Source organism: Athene noctua, chromosome 2 (genome assembly GCF_965140245.1).
Source record: "Athene noctua chromosome 2, bAthNoc1.hap1.1, whole genome shotgun sequence".
In the NCBI taxonomy this organism is placed as follows: Eukaryota; Metazoa; Chordata; class Aves; order Strigiformes; family Strigidae; genus Athene; species Athene noctua.
Window position 1 is genome coordinate 52,292,970 of NC_134038.1, and position 26,919 is coordinate 52,319,888.

General features: G+C 46.0%; 2 long non-coding RNA genes across 2 annotated transcripts; one reads left to right on the forward strand and one right to left on the reverse strand.

The window, feature by feature from the left end:
- The first annotated feature begins 259 nt into the window (after positions 1-259).
- Positions 260-26,498, forward strand: LOC141957501 (uncharacterized). Its single transcript, XR_012633118.1, has 3 exons — positions 260-876; positions 13,000-13,061; positions 24,840-26,498. It is a non-coding gene; the product is annotated as an uncharacterized LOC141957501 (long non-coding RNA).
- Positions 10,154-15,688, reverse strand: LOC141957500 (uncharacterized). The gene is made up of 2 exons (XR_012633117.1): positions 15,572-15,688; positions 10,154-11,099 (listed from the first exon to the last, which is right to left on the reverse strand). It is a non-coding gene; the product is annotated as an uncharacterized LOC141957500 (long non-coding RNA).
- Positions 26,499-26,919: the final 421 nt, after the last annotated feature.

Consider the following 26,919-nt stretch of genomic DNA (forward strand, 5'->3'; position numbering starts at 1 on the left):
GCCAGTCCCGGCGGGCAGCCGGCCCGCAGCGCGGTCGCGCCGGGGGCGGGAGCGGGAGCAGCCCGCGGAAGGGAGGGGGGGAGCACCTCGGGGTGCCGGCAGCGGGGGTGCGCCGCACCCCCTGCTCGGGGAGCACGGGAGAGCAGAGGTGGACTCGCCCGCACAGATGCCCAAGTCTTTTCTCTCTCTTTTTTTTTTTTTTTTTTCCCCCCCAACAAAGAAATAATACACTATTTCCCCCAGCCCGCCCAGGATAACATCTTCTTTCGGGTGAATATTCACCTTTTATAAGATGCTTTCTTTTTCCCCGCGTCTCCCAGCCTCGCAGCAGACGGCCTCTGGCTCGGGAGGATGCGTGCCTGGCTCTCACCCTAAGCAACCAGATGAACGTCTCCCCTCTCCAATCTCCTTATTTTTTGCTCGTTAAAATCAGAGCTATCCGAGGGGAAAAAATGTGGCTCCTCCTTGAGTTGCCCCAACCGTCAGGTGAAGCCAAAGCAAGCTGTGGGATGTGTCCACCCCAGCAGCAGGCGGTAGGCATTTTTCCTCTGTTTCTTTCTTCTTCTTCTACACCACCACCCCCCCCACCCCCAGCTCTCTTATCTCAGCTGTGTACAAACTGATATGGTACTTAGCAGGAAAGTGACTGGAAATTAAAATAACTTCGTTCACCAGAGGTTATCAGCTGGATATCTGTCATCATCAGTTTGTACAGAAAGAGTCATCTGCGGCAAAGGGCTGGACTAGAGCAGAGCCCGGCTCTCGGCAGCCGGCAGACATGAGCCCGCCCGACAGAAACCGAGCCCAAACCTGCTGATGCGCGGTGCTGTCGCTCCTGGGATAGGCACGGCTTTTCTTTCCGTCTTTCCAGGCAAGGTGAGCGGGAGGTGAAGTATTTGCAGTGCTGGGGGTACCGTAAAACTCCGGCTGGAGCCATGCGCTCCGCCGGCGTGAGCGAACCGATTGCGACCTCGAAGTTTTATTGTGCTCGTTAATTTTTGTGGTATAGCGCGGCAGGGGTTTGATCGGAAAATAAGCACTTTCCCGAGAAACCGTTTCTCTATTAAATTTTATAACTAAAGGCGATACGTCTTTCTTGTCAGTTCTCTCTAAATAATACTGTTCTTTTGGTCATCCTGCCAGGTTAAAGTACTTTTATTCCTTTTTTACTTCCAGATGTATTTTAGTGGTTGTAATATTAAATAGAAAATAAGCTTTAGCAAGCGAGGGCAGCGATTCGTTGTCTGTAAACGCCCGCCGTGTCTTCCGTCCCGAATTTGAAAACGTTTTCCTGCGTTTTTTACCTGCAAAAGCGCGGCAAGAGCAGGGGAAGCCATGGGTGTCTATGCCCACGCCGCTTCTTCCCCGCTTGGGTGGTGCCACTGCAAATTTCTGTGCTGAAAAGCGCCGAGCTATCGGCTCTAAACCTCATATTTCGTTTAAAACTTTTGGATGTCCCTTCTCGAGTGAAACCCGAGGGTATTTCCAACACGTGTAAGGGTGGATATAATGCGAGAAATACCGTGGTTTTGGTTGGGGTTTTTTGTTTGTTTGTTGTTTTTTTTTTCAAGAGACAGGTTTTGCTGGCTGGGAGGGTGGTGTCCGTGCCCATGTGTCCCCAGGGTGGGCGGCAGAGCCCTGCCCGGGCCGGGGGGTGCCTGCCCGAGAGGTGAGGATGGCTGGGAAGAAGAACAGCCGCGCTGGCCTGGCAGGCGCCTCTTTCCCTGGCTCCAAAGTGACCTGTGTTTTACACTTCAGGCGCCTCGGGTTTTTTCTCCTCTGATTAGCCTGTTTACGTTATAGCCGGGCTACAAGTTTCATTTTATTTCCTCCGATAGACCCGATAAGAAAACCCGGCTTGAACTGGGACCGGCGTGGGAAACCATTCCCAATCACCCCTTTCCTCTCACTACTTTTCGTTTCAGGTTTGCGACCGAATCGCTCAAATCATACAGCCTTCGGTTCCTAGCTCTTCATGACGTCACTCTCTTCCCAAATCCCACTCTTCTGACGTAACTTTCACCCCGGGGCTCCGGGAGCCTCTCGAGTATCTCCTGCCCCGGGGCCGGGGTAGGCACCCGGGGGACCATGTGCAAGGGGGAGTGCAAAGGCATTTTTGCGAAGAAAAGCCGGGCAGAGGGAGCTGGGGAGGGGATGCCAGCAAGGTAACCGCCGCTCCTGCTCGCTGTGGCCAAAGACGGAAGGAGGCAGATTGGGGGGGGAAAAAAAAAAAAAAAAAAAAAAAAAAAAAAGGTTTGTATCCAATTAAGGCAAATTCCCTCATGGGCACTTCAATATCCCAAAAAAGGGTTGGGGGAAAGCCGTGTGCTGGCAACAGTGTGGCTGCTCCTTCCCCCACTCCCGGGTCTTCAAATCTGATCCCTTCCCAGGGGTGCATTAGGGAGAGGGGGAGGTCGCACTCCCGCCGCCCCCCCTCTCCCCGGCTCAGGGAGCCCCGGGAGCCCCGGGCATCGCCCGCCGGGCCGGGCCCCGGTGCCCCCGGGGCGCTGCGGCCGTGGGGGCTGGCGGGCTCAGGTGCACGTCGGTCCGGGGGGTCACTTTGGTGACTATCGCAGGATGGAGTGTATTCTTTTCCGAGCCGTGTTTATGTAACTTAATGTACTTTAGAGACTGCTGGGGAGTTTAGGCCGGGCTGATAAGCGTAGCCGTTATTACCGGCGACGTGCCGGCAGCTCGCCCCCCGCCTTCTCCCGTTCGCTTATCCGCGCTACTTAAAATATACTTTTATCAAGGCCACCTCACGATATGGAGCGTTTCCATTCCCCGGTGGCTGTGACATTGAAGCGGAATTATCGATCGGGGCACGGGCAGTCATCAGGCTCGTCCAGCCCAGCGGGGAGCTGCCGGCCGGGCGGCTCCGCGCTCCCCCGCGGCTGTCGGCCTCTGCCTGCCCCTGCCCGCCGCGCAGGCACGGGCAAAATCCGCACCAACCCGGTAAAACGGGGTTTCAGCAGCAGCCGAAGGAGAGGGGCCTTTGCCACTGCCCATCACCTCTCCTCGGGCCGGGCACAACAGCCTCAGGAGCTGGGGCAGCGCTTCGTGAAACGCGACCCCCCAGAGCAGCAGGGCCCTGTATACACCCGAGCAAAGGGGTAGGGCACTGTGGGGGTGCCCTTTGCCAGCGAGCAGATGTGTCCCATGGGGAGCGGGGAGCCCCCCGTTCCCAAGGAGGAGGAGGGATTAACTTTTCTTTCCCCAAAGCTCCTAGCGAAGGGCTGTCCGGGTGCGCAGAGGCACTCAGAGGCTCCAGCCTTTCTTGCTGGTTGCAGACAGCAGGCTTCGGGCCCCCCCGGCTGTCTCTGCCCCGGCCAGAACCCCCCGCCCCGGCTCCGGGGAGCCTTCCCCGCTCCCGCCCGGCGACTCGGCTCTCCCCCGCTTAAAACCGTGCTCGGGGGTTTGGGGGGGAGGTTATTCCCCCCTGCAGTAAGCAGTCTCCCTGTCACTGGTGACTTGCTGCGGCCGTGCTTTTGGGTGATTTCCAAGGTGTCTCTAAACCCTTGACGTTCAAGCAAGCAGCAGGCAGCAGAGAGCCCGCACGGACTTTTATGCAATAGGTGGCTAAGAGTGTGGGCTTTATGGTGTTTGTTTTGGGGTTTTGTTTGTTTGTTTTGTTTTTTTAAAAGAATGATCTGCAGCTTCTTTTTATTTGCCCTCCCTCCAGTCTCCGAGGTCCACCTGGTTAATGATTTCAGCCTTAAACAACAACAACAAAAAAATTAAAATCAATGAAACGCGCGGAGGAGAGGCTCCTCTTGCCGCATAACCTGACTCCCGGAGCCGGCGCTCCGCGGTACCCGCACGGTGAAGCCCGGCGGGGCGGGCAGGGCTAGGACGATGCGCTCCAGCTCTCGGGGTGACCGGGAGGCAGCCGGGACCCCCGCAGCGCCCTAAGAAACACGGTTACGATTTAGCTGCTTCTGTCCAACGGGGCGCACGCACTTTGTCTCTTTCTAACACGTACACAGAGGCGCTGAAAATGAGGAGCTATGGTTTTAATGCTCCTGCGCGTTTTTAAAGGTTTTTAAGGGCCGATGGCTAAAACGGCCTAATTTTGATGCTCTTACTAACGGCTGCCTCAATGCCCTTGCTCCGAAGAGGTGGGACTGTGTTTCATTGTATTCCTTGCTGTGACGAATATTATATTATCTATTATTTTTAACTGCAGGGTGAGGCCAGAAGGAAAGCCCCCTCGCCCCCCGCAGGGCTCTGCCGCCTCGCCGCGGGGGGGGAGCCGCCGCCGCCCGGGGCCGCGTGGGGAGTCCGGCGCCCTGCTTGCCGCCGAGGCTCCCGGCCCGGGACCGTGGGGGACCCCCGCCCCGCCCAGGGTCCCTGGGTGACGGGGAAGGATTTCAGGGGTTCCTTCTGCTGGATGGGACACGGAAACCCCGGGGGAAACTTTCTCTGGCTTCTTGCTGCGAGAGCCGGTTGTGGGAGACAGCTGGAGCCGGAGTGCCCCCCAGCTGGAGCCGGAGTGCCCCCCCCCCCCCGCCTCAGCCTCCCCCCGTCCCTTATCTGGGATGTTAGGCAATATCAAATCCGATCTGCAATTAGCTATCCTGCCTCCGCCCCCGTCCCCACAGTAAATGTTGCAGAGACCTCATTCTTTTTCATTTAAAACCCCCCACAAACCCCACATAGACAAATTCCCCTCCCCCCCCCCCCCCCCCCCCCCCGCCCCCAAGTATTCTCTGGGCCAGTTGTCGCCACTACCGCGCACCATGAAAGAAATACCGTTTTCTGCATCAAAAACTGCCGGACAAACCACCCCCGCGCATCTTTGCCTTCTTAGTTCTCTGCCCAGGAAATAAAATAAACCATCAGAACTGGTCAAAACCCTCCAGCTAAATGTTTTCCACGCGGCAACGTGAATCCGTGCTCCTGGAGGCATTTTGCGGGAGCCGCTCCGTTTCTCCTGGCATCGTGGCAAGTCCCTCGCTTTCCCTTTTGAAAGGGTTTTCCACTGCCGTTTACCTGCCTTACCGAAATGTCTGAGACCAATTAAAAAACAAAAACAAAACAAAAACAAACCAACAAAAAACCCAAAACATCCCCCCCCTCAAAAAAAACCCCAACCAAAACGGAATTCCCAATCTTAGCTAAGCAAAACGCTTCCCTTGATCCGAACTAATAATGTTTTCAGTGGCTGCTTTCGCGAGAAATGACAAAATTTGGGGACTTTGTGCCTTCTTGGGATGCAAGTTGATTTTTAAATTTTAAAATAATATCTTCCAGAGCGAGTCTGACCAGTTCTGTAAATGAGAGTCCTACTGGATTGGAAAAACAAATCAAAACAACCACATCACAGAATTAGAGACATCAGAGTTAACAGCTCGGAGTAATTAGATAGCCTATTAATAGCCTCTCTCCTCGCCGCTATAAAAAGGAGGTGGATGGCTCCTGCCTCGAAAGGTATGCGCAAGCATGCCACGGGAGCTAGGGACAGAGACCGAGGGTTCTGACGAGACGTGGGGGGCCCTACCGACAGTCAAAACATGTGTACCCCCCGCCTTTGCTTTGCCTGCCCCCCGTCCAACCCTCTCCCCCGCAGACGCCGTCCTTGCCCTTCATCTGATATATGGAGGTCTGGGAGGGAGCCGCGGAGGCAGGTCCCGGCCAGGCGGGTCCCATCCCCACCGGCCCACAGATAAGAGATGCTGCTAAATCACCTCCGAAGAGGCGACGCCTTCATTCTCTTTTTGCTTTTCTTACCCTTTTTGTTGGTTTTCAGGTTGACTTGGTGGTTTTGGGCTGGGTTTTTTTTGTGTGTGTTCTTCTTTTTTTCTTTTTTTTTTCCCCTCGGTGTTAATGGCTTCGCGGACACAGCCCTCTATTTGCAGTTAAAAGTATAAATATATACGTTCGCCGTGTGAATACCGCAATTTCCATTTCGTTCATGTAATCACTGGCAGTGTTTATCCATTTCGCTTAAGCCTCCAGGACCGCCGAGGCTGTGCAAATAATTCACACTTTTCGATTGCTTTAGGAAAAGGTTGGTTTTGTACCGCCGTTACTGCTGCCTGGGTTGAATTTACAATTAATTATTAAAGGTATTTTGAAACATTAAAAAGAACAATTAAAACGCTGATTGTCCCAAAAGATGCTCCTAACTAGGTGGCTATACTGCATTGTTTCACTGCTGTTACTGACCTATTTTAAAAGGTCACAGATGACTGAATTTTAAGGAGTCAAACGACGATTTAAATTCCGATTAGATGAATATAGGCAAGAAGTCGCGTAGTCTGATATACATAAGGATATTTTTTTAATGATGTAATAATTTATGACGGGGTTTTACATACATACATCTTACATACATAATTTCTTAATTTATCTTCCCTGATGGGTGTAATAGTTTCAGTATTTAACGATATAACACAATAGTAGCAAAGTAGATGGGAGTAATCCCAGTGTTACTGTTTGTTGGGGGTTTTTTCGGTATTTGTAATATGGATAGAATTAGCAGCCTTTTTCCCGAAGAAACTAATTCTCGGAGTAAATCAAAGGACCTGGGCATTTTCAATAAACTCTGAAAGCAATACCGTGCAACAGTATTACAGGGTAACTTCAAGGATTTGCTGCTAACATCCATCAGTAACCAGGATGGTATCTGGATCATGCATTTAGCATTTACTGATGACAATCAAACACACAACTGTGAAATAATGAAAAGAAAACTTTTTACTGTAAACTTATATTATTTGCTTTGAATCAGTGCATTTTCATTGCGATATTGATGTAGGTGGGTTTTCCCCATAGTGAATCACACAGAGCTTCTAGTGTGTGTGAATCAGTGCTTACAACAAAGTCTTGCTTCTCTGTCTCCACGCATTTATCCAGATCCTAAATCGGTCTAAGGCTACTCATTCAGCTGGAATTTGTCCTCGTTCACAATGACCCAATGAAGACCCAGTTCCACAGACCAAAATGGAAATACCTGCTGAAGCAATAAACCTTGCTAATGGATCAGTTCTGAGGTTAGCAACAGGAATTGCCACTCAGCCCTTCAAGTCCTGATTGCAGCTTAATCAAACTGGCTTTAAGCAGATCCTGTCCCAAAACCTAGGTGAATATTTGGACAGCTAATGCAGAGCTTTCTGCTGTCACAGCTTGGAAGCTGTTGGTCCCAAACCAACTCAATCAGCCCTAACTCAGCAACTACCATAGTTCCTGTAATGAACCTAACAATGGTAAAGGTAATGTAGATGCTCTCTGTGTTTTATGTCAGGCTCTGTCAAGTTTAACAGCATCTCTTTATGATGTAGATGCTATGACATTGCCACTAAAGATGACATTAAAGATGGCAGATTCCAGCCCCATGGCCAGCACAGCCCTCTAAAACTTACATTGCACTTACTTCTGGGGTTGGTGACCGCAGCAGAAAGGCAGATGAGCAGTTATAGCAGTAGCATCTCATGGCATCCCAGCTAAATCTAACAGAGACAATCAGAGCCCTGGGAGGGCTGAGAGATGAAAACTCAACAACGCTCAGCTGGCTCGAGGGCTTTTCTCTAGCTATTTTTATCTTTCCCCCAAATGCCCCTAATGTGACATCCTATGTAGTACCAACTGGTCTGTAATGACCACAGCTTTAGGTAAAATTACATAAATCCAAGTGTTTCAGCTTCTACACTAAGCCAAACTCTTCCACTCCAAAAAAGTTCATATCCATCAAAACATTTCCTTTTGTCCAAATTAAAGTTTTTCACGTTATTTTTGAATTATTTAACCCTTTAAAGAAAAAGGTCAACTTTGACCCAAATTAGCAACAAGGTTGATCTTGAGAGGGCAGACAAAGTGTTTTGCATTTTCCTCGGTCTTTCAGTTTGGTAACAGGGCCACACATGGTGTGGTAGGAAAGGTCTGTCACACCTGGACCAGAAGCCAAGATCTCAGCACCTCATCCCTGCTCAGCTACCAGCAACTGCTGCAAAACCTCTTGTTTTCTGCCTGCTCAGCAGGGTACAGAGGAAGCAGTAGCCCCTGAACTGGCTTAAATTGCTGTCTGTGATTTGGGTTTAAGGTTTTAAAATTTTTCTACTAGAAAAGGTAGGCGCTAACATGAATATGGTCCAAGATATTTCACTCATTGAACCAGAGGAGGCTGTAATTCAGCCTAAAACCAGAATTTAAGATATACTCTTATTCTTACTACCTACAAGCATAGTTACTATTCATCTCGCAAACTGTGTCTGTGATCTGTGCTGTTTTCAAATCTGTTTGGTTTTGCTTTTGATAGCTGCAATGGAATTGTTGAATGACATTTCCTTTAGCGAGACTTTTCCAAACAAATTAACTTCATTTCTGCTTGCAAGAAATGGAAAAAAACATATTTTGCTTGAGCCTGCTTGGAACTACATGTGCCTCTGAGGTCCAGAAGGTGACACATCTTCCATGAGTGTTTCCTCTAATAAGTGTAGAGAGGACAAACTAAAGGTTGTGAGCTGTAGCTACTAGAAAGTTAAAAATATTCTGTACAGAAATATGCTAACCATAGCTCAGCATTTGGAATTGTGGAGCATAAAGCTGACTAGAATGAATCTATGGAGAGAAACAGAGAGCCAACAATTAAACATCAGCTGGAAAAGGAGGGCCCTGAATTTAACAGGATTGGAACAGGTAAGCAGGACCAGCCCTAGAAGAGCTTGGCTGAACGTTAAATGTGAATATTTCAGCTGAATTCTTCACATCATCTAGGCATTTTGGATACAGCCAATGTTATTACAGGAAAAGCAGAATATGTTGGCCATTTTGTTATGACTGAGGATATAATTGGAGAGAAATGTTAAGTGGATGGGAAGGGAGGTGTTGATGGGGACAATCTCTGTCAGGGTTCTGTGACTGTTTTCAAGTGAACAGAAGAAATACGAGTCTGGAGTCAGCAAGTTGGAGCAGCAAGCCAGAGCTGCGGTAACAATGTGGGGTGCCATTGCCCAGGTGCAATGCAAGGGGAGAAGGAATTACCCACCTCCTTGCTGCCTGGAAGACAAAGTACGCACCCCATCCCCCGCACCCTGGGACAGCAGCAGGACCCAGGTCGCAATAAGGCCCCAAGATGTGCTCTTCCTCCACACAAGCAAGAAGTGCTGCTCTGGGCCCATACTTCCAAAGCAGGCACGGAGCTGTGGCCAGCCACGCCACGGGGTTTCAGAAACTGGGGCTGGCGAACAAGCTGCCTTGAACCCACCCAACTCTTTGTGTAAAAGCAGAATCTAGCACACCTAGAATTACACTAAAAGGAATAACAACATACGTTCTTTATGGTATTCAACATTACAATGTTTCCCAGTATCTGTCAGTTGGACATCAAAAATACACAATTTAATGGATTAAATTATCTTATCAGTCCTCTATTTGGAAAGCAGAAACCTGCTGTCTACAGCTCAAGAAGTAAATAACGTCTAACGGTGAAGGACCAAACTCCAGTGGGAGTTTTGCTGGAGAAAGGCCTGTGCAAGTTGACCTGTTTAATTAAAAATGCAATAAAATACAATTTCCTTTACATCATTACACTCTAGTGTCAACCTTAGTGTCACAAATTTGTTAAAAGCTGAGCGAAGTGGGTCATCCGTGGTTACCTCTTGGTAAAAAAAAAATGCAAAAAATGCCTTTAAGGAAATGTGTTAATAATTAAAAATAAATTTAATGGTCTAAATGAAGAATACTGACAGTATTAAAAAGGGTAATGACTTAATTATTTTTGTTGATGTCAGTTATTCATTTGTGGGCTATCAAGCTATAAACCAGAGTAATTTATTGACTGCAATATAAACTGGATATGTGCCATATTATTCAAGAAAAACAATACACTGCAAAAACAATACAGAGAAGAGGTAATTTGTACAGAGTTCATGAGACAATTATATCATCTAATTACAAAACAGACTCACTATGCCCTTGGCTCTATTTATTAGAAGAGAATTGAAGGACATACTAAACATACTGAAAGTCTAGTAATTTAAATTTAAATCCTGCCTGTACACCCAAGAATCTGGGAAGTGGTGCAATCCAGCGTACGGATCAGGAGTCCCGAAGGAGGATACCTTGATTTGGCACTCAGGTTACCACTTCATTTTTCTGCGTGCTGGAAATTAAACCACTGCCCCATTTTGCTGAAAAATGTTTTGAAACTCAGTCAATATCACAGAAAACATTTAATAATTTTAATAACACCAAAAAACATTAAGTAATTTATAACTTACTTCAAGACCTAACAGCAGTTTGAAAACTGTGTTTTACATGCTTCACTGGTGCAGTGACTCTCGAGTAATCCAGCAGAAGCATTTGGATGCAAGTGGATGCGTTTCATGTTCAAACAGAAGCAAATCATTGAGGTGCCTGAACCATAAGACATAACCAAGGCTTTGCACATATAACTCGCTCACAGTGAAGCTCATCAAAGCACAGAAATGACCAAGACCAAAATAAAAGCAAGTTGCTGAATTATTCTGCGAATTTCCAAATCATAGCTGCGCTGCAACCTTTTGAACTCTTTTCAGATGTTTTTCCTTGAACTTTCAGTGCTATTTAAGGAACATACAAATATTTTCTTTGTTGATCATGTAATGAACTTCATGAAATAAAACTGGTTTTTTGCATATCTTCTGGTGGTTTTTTATTCTCAATTTACTGTGCACTTTGTATTTGAATAGATTTTAATGAGTGACATCTAGCCATACTATAGCAAATTGTGGAGGAGGCTAATATTCAGAATGATTATAAGGAATATTTGTTTATAAAACATGAAAAAACCTCAATGTTTCTTTCTTGGTTTTTATTAATAATAAGCTGGCTTGTACACAATACTTTTAAAAATTAATGCTATGAGGATCTAGCAGACAGAATAGCAAATGGAGAACCTGGGAGACCTGGGTCTGACTTTGGCCCAGGTAGGGAAGGCATAATTCTACATATTGGAAGATGCAATTCTACAGCACATTGGCCCTGGTGCAATCCTGGTTTAAGAAATCCTCTCCCTCTGCCAGGAGGGACTCTTCTGCCTGGAGGAGTCACCCTGGTGCCAGCGCAGCAATCCACTGCCTTCTCCCAGTTGCATTAATGAAATTCCTTGTGGGACCACACTGGAAGAAAGACCATTGAAACAATTACAACTAAAAATAGCTCTCTCTTTCCTCCTGCCACGAACAGTTTATTTTTAACTTCCATCACTTCAGTGCTCTGATTCAAGCACTGCGCTACACGCAGTTGTTTTGGCACAACTGAGGAGGTGACAAACCACAGGCCAGAGGTGGGAACAAGCATCTGGGGTAGGAGCTGGTTACAGCAGCTTAGCTGCCAAAGGCAGCATATTATGGGACTATGGTATGATAGATAGTTCATTGTACGAACTTAAACTTTGCCTTTCCTGGCTGTTTTTGTAGCCAGGTAACATCTCTGCTGTAAACACCCGGTACAGAAGTGCTGGACTAACAGCGTTGTTTTCCTACCCCAGCCTGGTTCATTTACATTAGAGATTTGCAGTCACTTGAGTTATATCATGGAGAAACACAGTGTAGGTTAAGCCTCAGCCAAATCATGAGGCCTATATCCTTAAAGACATTTATTTAGATGTCCAGCTTCTAGTCAGTGGAAGGCTTAAATGGACAGGGTTAGGAGCAGGCATATAGTCAGGGATGACACCTGGCCCATAGGGCAACAGCCACCTACATGCCCCAGATGTGTTCCCTTGCAGATCTCTGGTCACAGACAAGTGTTTTACTTACAGGCTAAGGATCAACACGTATATGTGATTCAGGACTGAATAAGACTTTCTGTCAGGTCATTTTGGCCAGGATTTGAGGCTCTTCCATCTTTTCTTAAAGCACAGGCCATGAGTCACTTGCTGAAATCTCCTTTCTTATCTCTCCAACTTCCTGTCATTTCAGGGGATGGTGACCCTTTGATTTCTTCTGTCCTCTGCCTGTGATTTTTGTCTCTTGAGGACTCAAAAACTAGAACCTAATTTGAATTTTTGGATACAGCTGTGTAAACACTTGGGCAAACCTGCATAGCCTTTAGCATACAGGAGGTCAGATAATATCTATTTTTTTCCCCATTAGGGTAAAAGTATGTCCCTAGCACATTATTAACCAATTCATTTTAGAGTAGACAACACAGGGCATCATATATCCCATTCTATGGTTCCCTGTATTAAAAACAATGATCTGACTTGTTCATGTGTGACAGCATCACAGCATGACATCACCCAGAACCTGCTGAAGTCAATGGAAGAAATATCAGTTCAGGTGGGTTTGGACGTCTCCTTTAATACCTCAGGAAATACCTTACACATCACAGTCTGGGTTTTGAGTCTCCAGTGTGTTCAGCAGCCATTATTTTTCCTTCCAGTCTTGACCTAGACTAGGTACCTAAAAGATTTTGTTACTCATGACTGGTACTTTGAGCAGATTTAAGATTTCAGTGTCAAATTTTTCATTAAGACCTTGTTTGCCCGTGCAAGCATATTGTTTCTCTTCTGCTCCTCACACATTGTTTCAGTCCTCCCTGAGGTTAGCAGGCCTTCTTGTAATGAAAATAGATTTTAAAATAAAGTCACAATGGCTCTAAAAGAGCACTTCCATGGCACTCCACTGTATCTTGATGGCATAAACAAAATACCTGATTAGAAGTCACCCCTGAAAATTATCTGGCTTGCAGAAGTGTGATTTTGTGGTGGAATAGGGTGGCCCAAGCTTGACTGGACCAGGCTGAACCATGAGCACCTGCAACCCTTCAAGAGCTCTATGGAGCTTTAGTCCTCCATTGTCTGCAGAATTAGCCCTGGAACCATTTCTTCAAACTATGGTGAGATATAAACTTCCTCATGTGTTCAGCTACTTCATGTTTATCTGCCATTTCTAAACTCTGTCCCATCACAGAGGGAGGATAGGCTCTCACTGATTTCAGCGACTTTACCTGCACTGGAGTATTTTTCTGTTTGTCTGGAACCTCATTCATGCCTTTTCTGTCCTCACTTCCCAGAGGTGAAGCAGCAGACAGAGTATACAGAATCTACACGCTTGCTCTGGAGAACACAATATATGGTATGTAAACAATTATTTTTTTAAATAATGTATTTTCCTAGTAACCCTTACATATCCATCAAGCTGACAGTTATTTCAGAGAAGACTCATGCTACTCATAAAAAGCCTTTACCAAAGTCAGCCAAAATTCCAAGAAAAAAATTAGAAGGGCAAGCAGGTAACTAATTCATTTTGGAGCTGTCAGGTTGTGACCTGAGGCATGCTTTCAGAGGAAAGGCAAAAATCAGATTCTTTCCCAAATGAGGAACAATATGATGATTTAAATATGGAAGGCTAAATGATGAGCATGCAGTTGCTGCCTGCACAGAAAACATTCCCAAGAAGAGGACTAATCTGATGTAGTCACAGCAGATGGTTACAAACAGCCAGACAGGCAGTATTGACTCAGAGCTCCCACTCCTGCTCTCCCTTTCCTGGCTATAGCTTATGTAAAAGACTAGAAAGAAGGAAAACCCATGGAATAATGAAGATGAATGCAATAAATATACCTGAGCCTGTCTACTTGTTTTAGTGGTTAATGCCACTAGAGAAACCCTGCAGGGCTTTAAGCAATTATTAGTGATGAAGATTTATGAAGACCTTTTGAAAACTTCATTAAGGGGTCAAAGAGATTTAAGTGGCTTCGCAAGCTCTGTACTGAGCCAAGAGATTCACTTTGCAGAAACTCAGTCAAAGGCAGTGAGGGGAGAGGTGGCTTGCAAGGACTATTCACACACTCTGGCCTGGGAGGAACAATTCTGGGTACCCTACGGATTTGGACAGTACAGAGTGCTGCCAAAGTCCCAAGCAGGGTTGTGGAATGTAAGATGGTTAAAGGAAACTGCTTAACGAAAGTAATTGCTCTGAATAGTGTTAAGGCCAGCATACTCTGGTAAGCAAGCCAAGTCCAGGTACACTACCGGCATCTCTCTCTTCTTCCTGCTTCCCTCAGTTTGTCCAAAATATGGTAAAAGCATTTTTGTAGTTTGGATGTGTTTTCTTCTTTCTGATGTCAAGGGCTGCTTGAATACCTTCAAATAATAGCCCAGAATCTTACCTTCCATACTGATGCCTCCAAGCAGTTGTTTAGGACTGTGATTATTTAGATATAAATAGCAGTGCTCATTAATCTGCCAGTCATTTACTCCCAGCTATGAAAATGCAAATTGGGTTGGCTTGTTTGTGTTTTCAAGAGAGAGAGAAGGTGGTGGCGGTAGGTGGGAAGGGGAATGTTCCCCGGGTGCTGCTGTTATCACCCTTTCGTCTCGCAGGGAACGTTTCATCTGCACCCTGGAGAGCTTTGCTGGGCTCTGTTCCACTGACACCAAGGTGGGTGTGCATCATGCACATCTTGTAAAGGTGGTTCATGGACTGACGGATTGGGTCAACCCCATAAAAAAACAGCTCCTGGACTTTTTTTTTTTTTAATAGGCATGCAGCAGAATAAGCTCTGGTATCTGGCAAAGCTGGCAAACCTTGACAGAGCAAGAGATGAAGGCTGCTCTCATAGTGTTACAGGTAAAACTATCATTCCCTTTGGCTTGCTGGAGCTCTCCGGCCATCGGGAAGCAGCCATGATGGAGCAGACATCATGAGCTGGTATAAAATTCAGTATAAACCAAACCAGCTGTGTTTCAGCATAACTGCCCACCTGAAGCAAACACCCTTCACTAGATGGCTTATAACCCAACACAGGGTGCTTCAGGTGAGGTGCAGGAGGTGTTACAGAGCCTCAGTGCCTAATGAGGAGTCAAAGGCCTGCCCTGGAGCTAGGAGGGTGGAAGGCAAAAAGCGAAAGGTAGTAGATGATGAAGAAAAGGACACCTGAGAAATCTGCAGTAAGAAGACAAACACTAGACTGAGCCCTCGAAGACCTCCCTCACCTCATATCCCATACCTGACAGCTGCCAGTGGCAGGCACTTACAGAAACCTCCCAAAAAAGCTGTATAAGGCAGTCCCTCTCCTGTTTTTTTTCCCCATCCTCAGCATGCTAAATATCTTCAAATCTAGATGCCTTCAGCATGAATTGGACTCCTGAGTTTTAGCTGTGCATTGTTGGAAGGAGGATCTCATAATGGAGTCAGTTTAACAATTAATTCTCATGAATTTAAGGGAGCTTGTTCCTTCTAGACCTCATTCAGGAACACACTTTTTACATTTGCAGAGCTTAAAGTACCTGCTTGACATTAAATGAGAGAGATAGAGGGAACCACACACTTGTGCATGGGGTTCCTCAGTCAGGTTTCATGACAGAATGGCTCAAGCCTGGGGTAACCTCCGGTAAGGGTTGAATTTCTGAATGATGCAACAGGCATCCCTCAGTCACCTCTCTGCATGACAGCACTATCAGGCACTACTTTAGCATCTATTAGAAATGCGTCATTGCCTATAGAGCCTCCAAATCAAGCTGTGGCAATACTTCCCAAACAGTTAGTCAATAAAAAAATTCAATATTGATGAATAGCATAAGGAAGTTTATCTACCATTACCTCCATTCTGCAGAGCTTCTTAAAGGAGTAAAGGGCCTTACCTTGCTACCTTCATTTGAATACAATATTTTCTGATGCATTCCTGAAGCTAGCAACAAGGACAGGAGGTGTCCCATCTGCAGGAGCAAGCAGAGACTGGGTAGTGAGTGGAATTAGGCTGGCAGGAAGGAGAAGCCTCCCGCATGACAGTGAGTCATGAGATCTCAGTGTTGACAAGGAGAACAACTACAGAAGAGCCAATTGAGTAATATCCCAAAGAAAAGCAATTAAGTGGCTTCATTGATACAAGTTTTGCATGAGCTGTATACTACAAATAGCAACTTCATTCAGGCCTTTTCAATGACACATGCTAGAGATAGGAAGAGCCAAGATAATAATGTTTTGCCATGGCATTTGGGGAAATTGGAGATGAGGAATTTTTCCAGAGTGGGAAGCCCCTTTTTCTCACTGAAGACTGTTTTGATTTCAAGCATTGCTGACTATGCTCTGTTGCCACATTTTTTAGGTATCTTTTTTATTGGTCCCTGGATGGTAGGGCACAGGAAGATTTATGCAGTGGACAAAAACTCTTTTGAGGCATGTCCTATAAAAGTGGGAGGAATGTGCTCCAGACCTTCCATAAATACAGGGTTTGCTCACTGTATCTAAGAGCCTCTACATCAAGAGCATTGCTCTTGCATACCCTGTGGAGACTGGGGATATAGGGTCACAAAGAGAAGCAGTGGGCGACTCGGGCACCTGGTGCCTGAGTTCCTGGGTGCCGGTGTCAGCCCTGGGTGACAGTAGTTGCCTCCACAGCCCTGAGGTGTGGCAAGTTGTGTCTCTGATGCTCCTGGATGACTGTCACAGCTTGTGAGATTTTCTAATGGCTCAGCTAGGAGAGCAAAGCTGTCCTGGGGTGCTGCTATACTTAAGGCCATGGCAGTCCAGCAGGTAAAACCCTGACCTGTAAGGTTTAGAGTAACAGCAACTACAGAGAATAAAAGCACTTTGAGGGCTTTGCTCCAGAAAAAAATTCACAGTGAAGTGTACCCTGATCCTTCATCTTGAGCCATATTCATAGGCTGCCAAAGTAGGAAATGTCTGGGGTGACAGGAATCCATGAATCAGGGGCCCATTTGCCATTGTTGTTTGTTTTTTTTTTCTATTTTCCACATGCAAAATAATACAGGTCATCATAAAATTATTTAGGGACCTGTGCTGATTCCCAATTAGTGCTCCTAAACCTCTGCTCAATTCAGGTTTGTGAGCAAAACAAAAGATAAACTGAAGCAGAACGCAGCCTCACTTTTCCTTGAGCCAGCGGGAACTTTGCCAACATTTGATTTTTAAAATCTGGTTTCCTCAGCTAATTTAGTCATGCAAAATTAGCAGCCTCAAGAAGGAAAGTGTAACTGTGTGTTACTCCTGTTATACCCAAAAGTGGGTTACATTTCCCATCAATTCCCTCAAGCAAAACCTGTACACCTGTGAAGCACCATAATTAATTTTTTTCCTGTCTCTGTGGTGAGACTTTAGCTACAAGTGAGCAGCAATGTTTGTTGCAAACCTTCTTCTTTTGGGCTTTGGGTGCTGTCATGCCTCTTACCTGGGGGCTGTCAGCTCAGTTGCCACATCCTTTTTCTGCAGAGGGGAAGGAGAACATTTCTCTTTCCTTCCCCCTCCATGTGATAAAAAGCCACAGGGAACCACATTGCTGCATCAGCCTGAATTGCCGTGACCAGATTTGCCAGGGAACTTTTCCTACCGGAAAGCTAAAGTACCACAACTGCTCAACAGCCTGTGCATGTACCCCAGGCTGCGTGTAGGAAATGGGATGGGCAGAACTGCTCCTGCCCAGAACAATGCTGTTCACGGTCCCCCCCATACCATCCCAGCTCCGGAGGAGCATGGAGTACAAGCAGGAGTGAGATCATCAGGCAGTGGTGGCCACCACAAAACAGCCACGTAGGCTCAGATCCCACCTGCTGCATCGTCTGGAATAAACCTGAGTATTTTGGGGATGCCCTATCCAATGAAGGAAAAAGTAAATGGATCTTTAGCTACTGGGTTTCAAATATCTAAATTAGACTGCTGCAAAGAGAAAAGGCATGTTTTTTTCTCTGTTGGCAGACAGAAGTGATGGGCTGCCCATTTAGCAAAAGTACAGTCAAAGTAAAAGTTCCTCCAGAGAAGAGTGGAGAATCCCCAACACTTGTGCTTTTTAAAGTAGATTAAACACCTTAGGGGAAGGCAAGACACATGAAAAAAAGGACTGGGAGATTCCTCCCAACAGAATACCTCTCTGGATCTGCACATGAGCAATGGTCCATGTCCACCAGTGGACAGTGTGGTCGCAAGGGAGAAAAGTTGCAGTCCTCAAATAAATGACTATTTGAAAATCAGCAACCAGCCACAGGAACAATCCACTATCAATGTTTTGCCTCAAACTTAATCATGAAACCAAGAGGAGTTAAAAAAGGCATGGCTGTGGCTCAACAATGAAATCCCTTTGGCAATTAAACTCCACCAATAAGTACTGGCGAGTGCTGGAAAGAACCTTTATTTCTAGAAATTTTAGCTGTGGAAAATATAAACTGTGTCTTCCCTGCAGACACAGACAAAACTAATCAAAATACTCCTCGTAACACAAAGGAAATACCTCTGGGCTGCGATAAGGAATATGAATGTAGTTCTTTTACGTCTCTACTAGCTAATAACAATAAGATGGGCTGGTGGCACTGTTTTCAGCATGGAGATTAATAGTCAGGGAGAAACTGAGAAGGATTAAGTACACTTTCAGTTTTCTTTCCGATGGCTAATTAAAAAGCTCATATCTGAGAGGAAACGTTGTGGAAATGAGAGCCATTTGGATGTGCCTTCCCCCATATACTATCATTCTCTTCTGTGAGGAATGCTTTATTAATGCTAATCTCATCCCTGTGCTTTGACAGAAGTTACGGTTTCCTTCCTTTGTAGCCACTAAGGCTCAGTTCTATTACGGGGTTTGTTTAATGGGAGCTTTATTATTTTACTAAATTACCTCATCTTCTGGGAACAAACTTAACCTTGAACTATGAAGCTAAATGGCTTTTTAATGATGCAAGACTGTTTGGAAATTGTGCTTTGATGACTAAATTTTCTTCATTCTGCATGTTTAATATGTGCAATATACACAAAAAAGTGACTCATTTCCGCAGATTTTCCTGATTCACTATTTTAAAATCAATTTGCTGCAATTATTAGTGTTAAGACAAGTAGGAACATTCTTAATGGTATTCAGGCATCAGTGAGGAGCCCCTTGCATGACTAAGGAACCCAACTTCAGTAAGTTGGAAAATCTTGCCAACATTGATGTTTAAATATTCAATAGTGAAATGTTTAATTTCTGAGATGATTTAAATATCACTCCTAGGTGTATTCTGGGATGAAGCCTTCTTGTGCTGCCATGGCACTCAATGAGAAACTATGAGAAACAATGAGAAACTACCATTAACCCAAATAAGACAGTGATTCAATCCAGAGTTTGTAGTCAGGACAATGAATGTAATTTCCTAGGACAACCCATGGGATGGTGGATCTCTCCGATCCCAGAGAAAATAGGCTTTTGCTCACAGGGTGGCTGACTGAGTACAGAGGGCAAAGCATATTACAGGGCTATTTTGTTAAAGATCTGATGTACACTAGAGGAATTACTGTCTTGGTTCCTGGTTGATTCCCTCCCAAATGCCTGCAAGTCGCTGCAAACCCACACAAAAGACTTCTTGACTCTAGAAAAATGTATGTCTGTGTTTAGGGTGTGTGCAGTTTGGATACTTCTGAGACTCTATTGCCCAGAGGTCACCTTTGGGCTAAGCTGGGGGCAGTGTTTTTTGTTTGTATCAGACTTGAGTGGGAAGAAATACATGAAAATCAAACAGAAATATGCTGTTTGCTCATGGGGTAGCTACACTGTGATGACCTATCTATTAAGGAATATTGTTAAACCTTGTGAACATCTTTCCATGTCTCCAATGAGAAGAGCCCTGCATCTTCCTGCATTAGGAGCAGAGGGCTGGGTGCTGCCTCCCCTTCCTCATCCTGGGAAAAATGCAGATGGGTGCAGCCATCTGGAGTGGTTAGGGAACCAGCATTGGAAAGGTTGATCCTTTTGGGGAGCAGCAACTTCTTCTCAGTCATTAGGTCTCTGAGGAAAAGGGGCCCTGAAAGAAATGGCGACTGTGGGCAGGTTGCAACACCAGAATAGTTCATCCAGACTGCCAAGAAATTCCCAGGAGAAAAAGCTCCCAGGGCTGGGTGACAGGCTGGATAAATTGTTCCAAGGGCTTCAGGCAGTCCCTTGCCTACACTGAGCTTCCAGTTTTGCCCCACACTGATGACGAATTCAAAATAGGGTTGTTGTGAACAGGTCACTTCTCGCACATTTTTCCTTCTGGTTTTCTCATCCTACAAAACAGTCCCTGCACATCATGCAAAAACAGGTATCTCTAACGACAGCTTCAGAATTGGCACTAGTTATTTCATCTGTTGTTAGACACTCAAAATCAGCTAAAAATTTTTCAGAAGAGAAACCAAAAATTCTGATACCTAGTTTCTCAGTCCACAGAAGTTACTAAGCTGCTGTCTGAGCTTTGCACTCAAATTTAAGAGCAGAGCCTCTTTCCCTGAACGCTCTCATCAGATGACCCACTTCTAACATAATGTGTTCAAGTCACTCCAGGACAAACTCCTCAACCTTTTTTTTGGCGCCATCCCAGTAAGATCACCTCTCATTCTCTTAGTGCAGTTTTTTATACAGAGACCTCTGCACTTGCTGCAGGGAATGGTAGTTAGTTCATCTAAAGAGACCACAAACAGCCAAGTGCCCCTCACCTACAAGCTTTTATTCCTTCCAACACCCCCATTCCTGTAGTAGTCTCGGGCTCCCACATTATTATGAGTCTCTGTGAAAACTCTTGCCCTACAAAGCAGGATGGCCAACTTTCCCCCAGGCAAACTTTCACAGCTACATGTCAGAATCTTTTCCAGGTGAGACCTGTGGGACAGCACAACACTGCTGGCATCAGAAAGCTGAGGTAGGAGTTCTGGAAAAGTTCATTATTTGGGGATAGCAGTGATTGCCCACTGCCTTCCTACAGAGTGGGGATGATATGGATATGGACTGGGTTACAAGGTGGTTTAGTCATGTTATTTCCAGTATTCTCTGCCAGTTCACTTCCCCCACCACCTTGGGTTGCCTGGGAGTCCCTGTGCCAGTGCAGCTCAATGTATCTCCAATAATTCATTCAATAGTCAGTCTTCAATAATTAAAAAAAAATCACTTCGGCAACAACAACCCCCAGCAGCGCTACAGGCTTGGGGAGGAGTGGCTGGAGATCTGCCAGTCAGAGAGGGACCTGGGGGGGTTGATTGACAGCCGGCTGAACAGGAGCCAGCAGTGTGCCCAGGTGGCCAAGAAGGCCAATGGCATCCTGGCCTGTGTCAGCAATAGCGTGGCCAGCAGGGACAGGGAAGGGATCTGACCCCTGTACTCGGCACTGGTGAGGCCGCACCTCGATTCCTGTGTTCAGTTTTGGGCCCCTCACTACAAAAAGGACATTGAATGACTCGAGCGTGTCCAGAGAAGGGCAACGGAGCTGGTGCAGGGTCTGGAGCACAGGTCATACGAGGAGCGGCTGGGGGAACTGGGGGTGTTTAGTCTGGAGAAGAGGAGGCTGAGGGGAGACCTCATCGCCCTCTACAGCTACCTGAAAGGAGGTTGCAGAGAGCTGGGGATGAGTCTCTTTAACCAAGTAGTAAGCGATAGGACAAGAGAGTATGATCTCAAGTTACACCAGGGAAGGTTTAGACTGGATATTAGGAAGCATTTCTTTACAGAACGGGTTGTTAGGTGGTGGAATGGGCTGCCCAGGGAGGTGGTGGAGTCCCCATCCCTGGAGGTGTTTCAGAGTCGGGTCGACATAGCGCTGAGGGATATGGTGTAGCTGGTATCTGTCAGTGTTAGGTTAATGGTTGAACTAGATGATGTTCAAGGTCTTTTCCAACCTAGATGATTCTGTGATTCTGTAATAAGACAGCTGAACATGGAAAGAGCGCCTGTCTTGCCCAAGGGCTCCTCATGCCTTAAAAACTGCAGCTTGACCACCTCTGCTCTATTCCATCTTTATTGCCTGTAGCATGAAGACAAAATGCCCTGCAAGGAGCCACTGAAAATGAAGTCTGTATTTCCTGCAGATCCTTTACACGCAAAAGAATATATTTTCATATTTCCTTCCTTCTGACTCTCTGGTTATGTGCAAGTTCTACCACCATAGATTTATGGCATTGCTTGGAAATACAGTTGACAGACAAGGTCCTGCTGTGCTACTAAACATAAATATTTCACCTTCTTGTTGTGTTAAGCCTTGTCTGGATTTTTTTTTCACCAATACTTTTTTTCCAAATGGGAATGCAAACAGCTGAAGACCAGTGAGAAAACATGGAAATAGATTTCTAGGAAAGTAACCAAAAGGGCTTTACCAGCAGGACAAGTTTCTTATCAAGAACTATTTTAGGAACATGAGGAAATGAAACTTTGATGAGTGAGTTCCAAGAGGGAAGATTTACTGAGGAGCTGAGGGTTCAAAGCAGGATGACAGCACAGCTATCAGGAAACCTTCTCTGCACCTGTTTCTCCACCAGCTGCCTAACTGTACTCCCCCTCCTCTCTGCTGGCAGCTGAACGGCCAAGATCTGCATCCTCTTTTGTACTAATCCACTCCACCGTCTGTCTGGAAATGTTTGCCAGTCACTTCATCCCCTCCTCCTCCTGAGCAGAGACATAAGACACAGTTTCTGATTTTAATGCCCAGCTGTGCTCCAGAGACCTTGCATAAATCCAAGTCACGCTCTCGAAAATAGGGCTGCAGCGTGCCTCAGTTTCCCATTGTACAGGGGAAACACATTACAGCCTTCCTTCCATCTTGTATATATTATCTAGTGAAGCTTTCGGGCTCCTTAGTCTGGCAGCTGCTTCTTTCAGAGGCTGTTTAGCATCCAGTGCCAAAGCAACCACCTTAATTTCAGTTTACAGGTATTAGTGTGCTTTAATGGTGCTTGAAGCATTTCTATTATGGCCCATTGGTGCAAATTTACTGTAAATCAAAGCCCTTTTATGCATGGAGATGAAATGTAGTCTTCCTCTGTGCCACTGCTTTGCACATGGGCACTTTGAACAGGTCTCCTCCAAGCTGCATGTCTGAACTGTTGGTTTCACAAGCAGGAGTCTCACTCCTGCATGCTCCTCCCTTGGAGAATTGTCCTGAAACTCTCGCTTGCTGCACCAGGTCCCAAGATCCCTGAACATCGCAATTCTGCCCCTGTGCTGTGATGAGACAGCAGAAGTGGGTGGCTTTGATGAAGTCAGCAGAGTGTCGTAAAACGTCTTGGTTTTATGTGTGATATTGGAGTCAGTTTAGGATGATGATGCTAGACATTTCAGCACACAGGTACCAAAGTACACTCACACCCTATTTTTGTCTCAACAAGTGATTGCTATGTCTAGATGAGAGAAAATGAGAGCACTTCCCATCTTAGCCATACCCCAGCTCTACCCCAGAGAGAAGCATTGGCTTGCACCGGCTGCAGCACCGGCCAGCCTTGTTCACTTCTCATCTTTCCAGGAAGGGGATGGCTTGTGGACCAACATGGCCCAACAGGTTTCTTGCCTGCAAGGCTGAGGCAGGGTAACACAGCCTGCTGTTCCCCAGCAAGCAGGTCCAGGAACATCCTCAGATGCTTCCCCGCAGCTGCGCAGTGGCAGCCCAAGGAGCAGCATGGGGTGGATGTGGTCGGCAAAGCCTCGGTCAGTAAAACCTGCTAAGCAAACATGGCCACAGATCCTGCCCGCGTCCTTCGTGAGGAAGTCACCTCTTTGATCTCTCACTGCCCACACACACAGGGAGCGCGCCGGGCCAATGACAGACATAAGGCAAAGTAAATAACCCACCACAGCCCAGCAGCTGGCTGCCATCTTGTCACAACTGGTGGTGCATGGGGGATAGGAATAGAGCTTTGGGCATCTGCTCCCACAAAGACCTGGCCGGCTGTTTGAACACTCTTGTTTGAGCGCTGCTCTTGCTCGCTCCTGGTTCACATGTCATTGTTTGAGAAGGCTGTTGGGTCCCAGGCAGCACCAGACAGACTGAGCTCAAGACGTAGTGCAGGGGAAAAGATAAACTGCCTTGAGCCATGGCAAGGAAGGGTGATGGTCACCTTGCAGAGGAAGGAAGACTATCCTGGAGGCCCTGATGGAGTGTCTACTCCTCAGCCACAAGGCAGGGACATTAGCACATCTCAGATTTGGGTGATGAGGACCTTGTGGAGATCTTTCTTCGAGGCACGGGCCTGTTGTTTCAATGCCACGCATTGCAGCAGGCAGAGAGGATGGATTTGGCTCCCAGCTGAGCATGGCCCAGGGAGTCAAGGAAAATACCAAGGAGACTTCTCTCAGAAAAGTGCTATCCTCCCTGAGCTTGAACTATATCCCATAATGATGGATTTCAAATAAAGGGTAGCCCATTTAACATGTAGCTGAGGAGCCTGTATCAAATTCCCAAGCTTCTCCTCCTCCCTGACAATGAGAAAACTGGTTTTAATGTATCTTATATATCAAGTTCATGACCTCCTTAAAGAAAATTATTCTTGTTTTAACAACTGTGACTGAAATGTCTTTAGCAGCGTGTGACCAGTATTGAGGACAGAGCTGTCTCTATCACATTAAGCTCCACTTTACATAATTTGTTTTGCTCTTTTTCACCCATGTCCTCCCTTTGCTGGCAGCCCTTTCCCCGGTTGTTGGCTGCTTAGGGATGGCACAGGAGGGAGGAGCAGTTGATGCAGAAGAGTGGCAAGACATGGGCTATGCACTTGGAAACTTTGGTCAGATGTATATTTTTTCGTATATGAATACCACTACTATTTCTAGCAAACCTACAGGATTGTAGCTCCAGTCATTGTTATTGTTGTTATCTCAGAAGCACCTGGAGGATTCATCACAAGTCCCAGGCCTTCTGAATTAGGAGAGAGAGGTACTGGGACTGTGCTACAAAAGCTTATAGCATGAGTTATATGTATAACGCACAGAAATTTGTACCAGTTAGATGTATATAGATATATAAGCACACACATTTTTTAATGTATATATATTTTACATATGAGTGTATATGTACATATATATATATATACACACACACATGTATGGATGTCTCCTGGCACTGTACAGCCCTCTAGGAAGGAGCACTGTGTTCTCAATGCCTGGCCACAGTGAACATGTTTTCATTGCATTTACAGCCAGAAGAGGCCATCCTGTGGATGCCCTAAACTTGGGGGCTCTCATGACCAGTGCCCCCAGATCTGCTTGCACATCCAAAGGCTTACAGTCACTGATGTCTGCCTTGGTCTCTTCTTCGCCTGAGCAGGGAGCTTGGCCTGGGCTACAGCCTACTCCAGGCACCAAAGTGGTGTCTTCGACCACAGTGATGCCTTCGAAGCCCCTCATAATCACCGAGGCTGTGTTTCAAGCTGAAGAGGCAGACAGCACAGAGAAGATGTTATCACATTCTCTGTAGAAAACTCCTGGGAGAGTGGGACCAAGATTTGAAGCTTTCACCCAACAAGCTTTGACCCCTTTGGAAAAGTCTGCCTTTTCTGTCTTTCCCTCCACCCCTCTCAGCAAAACAGCTGAGCCTATGGCAGCCCTGTGGCATCAGGGCACCCTGCCACCCCGCCGCAGCCACCCCGTGACGGTCTGGCGGAGTCAGTAGGCATTTGGGACCAAGAGGAAACCCAGCACCTTTGCACATTGGAGCCACTTACAATGACTTTTGTTGCTGATGGCGCATGTTTGGTTGTACTTGTTAAATCTTGTTAAACAGGAAACAGGTTTCGAGGCGAGAGGGTCCCTTAGAGTTCAAGCTCCCGCTTTCAAATGTTCTTACAAGATGCACAATTGGCATCGACTTACAGGAAATATTTAATTGGAATCGGAAGGCACTGGCTCCACTGACCTTGTATTACATTCCTCTGCATGTTCCTTTCACAATGATTTTCACCTATAGCTTAGATCAGTGATTTATTTATACCAGCCAATGGTGAGTTCAGCAGCATCAAGGGGACAAGTGGACCACAGAGATGCAGTGAGCAGAAGGGAGGAGCAAGCAGCAAGGAACAGTCTTACGAAGCAGAAGGGGCTGCCGCAAACCCAAGAGTGACATATTTATGAGTCCAGTATCGGTTGCCTGCACTGATAAGCCACAGTCATTAAAGGAAGGAAAAGTCACCTTTGTGTATATAAAATATACAAGATTCATAGTCTGAAAAGACTCGACAGGAAAGCATTAGGTAAATAAAGGATATCCCATAAAGCATAATGTGAAAATTAAATTACCTCATAAGGGAGGAAGGCTGTCTGTCCCAGCAGTGAAAGTGAGGAAGAATAAAAATCCTCTATTCCATCTCAAAGCTGATTTGGCTTTGGGGTTTTGGGTGGATCTAGACACATTGTTACTGATGTCTATAAAAAAGGCATTAAAGTCCATTATGTTGGACTGGAAATGCTGCAGCTTCCCATAAATTTTCATTGTATGCTCACAAGGTGGTGAGAAACATCCTATGCATTGCTGCTCATGGTGGCCAAATAACAGAAATGCCATTTCAGGAGCGAGCTGGACTTTTCACATTATTTCCAGTTTTCAGGTCTCACCAGATTTTCTTTTCAACTGAGTTTGGGAGATGTACTTGTGAAATATAATACTTGGAAAAGCTTTCTTCCCTCTTCCTCAGACTTTTCTGATGAAACATATCCAGGATCCACCTATTTTTGCTTTAACAGGTCAATGTTCCTCCAAAGCTGAAGAAATGTTGAAACACCAGGGAGAGGCAAAAGGAGGGAAACTGAAAGAGTTCACATTGCACTATCTAGCAAAAGAGATAATGGGAAAAAAAGAAAAGAGAAAGATAATCTGGTATTTCAAAGCTCTATAATTTAAAAAAGCAAATTTTTAAAAAAAATCACTTTGTTTTTTACAGAATAAACTATTTCACAAGTAAGTGGTCTGCTAGCAGTTGTCCCTGTGCACCGCCCCTGCTTTACAATACAGGTGGTTACCTCATGAGCAATGTATAGCTTTGCAGCCTCAGCAGCGAGTCCCTGCAGATACAGCCCTTGGACCCTCCAAAGCTGTTAACCAAAAGCCTCACTGATGCCCAGGCTCTCAGCACAGTGATTTTTTGGAGGAGGAGCTGATTTGACCTGAATCAAGCCAATCTGCTTTTTTATTGCAGACTTTGATCCTGGAGACACAATCCCCACAGTGGTTAGGTAGATCCAAATAGCAGCTTGTAGCCACTGTTAAGGTCAGATTTTTTTAAT